This window comes from Hibiscus syriacus, unplaced genomic scaffold (genome assembly GCF_006381635.1).
Source record: "Hibiscus syriacus cultivar Baekdansim isolate YM2019G1 unplaced genomic scaffold, ASM638163v2 tig00002511_pilon, whole genome shotgun sequence".
Classification (NCBI taxonomy): domain Eukaryota; kingdom Viridiplantae; phylum Streptophyta; class Magnoliopsida; order Malvales; family Malvaceae; genus Hibiscus; species Hibiscus syriacus.
In genome coordinates, this window is record NW_024061932.1 from 888,479 (window position 1) to 890,352 (window position 1,874).

At 38.2% G+C, this 1,874-nt stretch overlaps 1 non-coding gene across 1 annotated transcript; it reads right to left on the reverse strand.

The window, feature by feature from the left end:
* Positions 1 to 1,095: 1,095 nt before the first annotated feature.
* On the reverse strand, positions 1,096 to 1,202 carry LOC120147573. The gene has a single exon (XR_005518292.1). It is a non-coding gene; the product is annotated as a small nucleolar RNA R71 (small nucleolar RNA).
* Positions 1,203 to 1,874: the final 672 nt, after the last annotated feature.

Genomic DNA, 1,874 nt, shown 5'->3' on the forward strand with positions numbered 1-1,874 from the left:
GTATATAACCTAGTCTAAATGAATCGAGCTTGTGTATTCGTTAGCTAGAATTGGTGGTCCCTCTAGTGTTTAATGCTGTTGGTGGATTAAATCTTAAGAGCTTGTCTAGGGTTGTTCATTAACAAAGGAAATAATCAAAGAGCTTCTCTTGATTATCAAGAAACTAAGGAGAGACAGGTTGTTAGAGCTTCTCAATAACCATAACCAATTTAGTGAAAAGTAGAAGATTTTATCATTGCATCTATGATCAATTCTCTGAACCAATTCTGAAATTATACCTTTAGTTGGATATTTTCTTAATATTGATATCTCTAAATTCTTAGTTGATTATAATTGCCTTTTCTTTTTCTTTTTCCAATTTCAAAACCCCTTTTTATTTGCTTTAATTTTCATTAAAATAAGTTTACCCAATCCCTGTGGATTCGACCTTTCTTATCGCTACTATAATTTATATTTCCAAAAGCAAGTATTATTATTTGTTGGATTCGACACCCACCAATTTTTTTGGCGTCGTTGCTGGGGATTGGTGTCATTAAGACGTATTTTGATGCTTTATTCTTCTCGTCCAGGTGAACTCCAATACGATCCTAAAATCGAGAAGACCGCTCGCAGGTTAAGGAAGGAAACTAACTTGCGCAACAAACAAGCTTCTTATTCTTCATCCCCTGAATCGGAATCTGCACTCAACTTGGTTGATTCATCCAGCGATTTTGAAATTGAAGGAACAATGGCCAACAGAGAAATAACTCTAAGAGAATTGGCTGCACCAAATGTAAATCAACAACTGCTCTGCATTGACTACCCACTTTGGAGGTAGGTTTTGAATTAAAATCTAGTTTGATTCATTTGTTGCCTACTTATCATGGACTTGAGAATGAAGACCCTCATAAGCATTTAAAGGAATTCCACGTGGCATGTTCAAGTATGAGACCACAAGGAGTGACTGAAGAGCAGATCAAATTACGTGCTTTTCCATTCTCGCTAGCCGATAGAGCTAAAGATTGGCTCTTCTATTTACCCCCTAGTTCTATAACTACTTGGACCGTTATGGTGAGATTGTTTCTTGATAAATATTTCCCTGCTTCAAGAGCCACTGACATTTGAAGTGAGATATGTGGAATAAAACAAAAAGATACTGAGACCTTTCATGAGTATTGGGAACGATTCAAACGAATGTGTGCCAGCTGCCCTCAACATGGGATTTTTGAGCAGCTTCTCATCCAATATTTCTATGAAGGACTTCTACCCATGGAGAGAAAAATGATGGATTCAACTAGTGGAGGTACCATAGTGAATAAGACTCCTTGGGATGCTAGGGAATTGATCTCTATCATGGCCGCCATTCACAATAATTTGGCTTTAGGCAAGACACATCTCCAAGAAGGGTGAATGAGGTAGGTTCGTCTTCCATTGAACATAAATTATCGCATCTCACCTCTCTTGTTCAACAACTAGTTGTAGGAAAAACGCAGCAAGTGAAAGCTTGTGGGATATGTGGTGCGATCGATCACCCAACTGACATGTGCCCTACACTTCAAGATGATTCTCATGAGTATGCCAATGCAGTTGGAAGGTTTCCCAATCCTCCACAAAGAAGTATGATCCTTACTTAAATACCTATGATCCTTACTTAAATACCTATAATACAGGATGGAGGGATCATCCTAACCTGAGCTATGGACCAAGACCATTACAATTCCAGCGTTTTCCACCTGAGCAGTCTTCTTCAAAGCCAGGTATGTCCCTAGAAGAAATTATCAAATCACTTGCAACTAATACACAACAATTTCAGTAAGAGACAAGAACGAACATACAAAATTTGGAGAATCAAGTGAGTCAATTGGCATCCTCTGTGAATCGGTTAGAACCCCAAG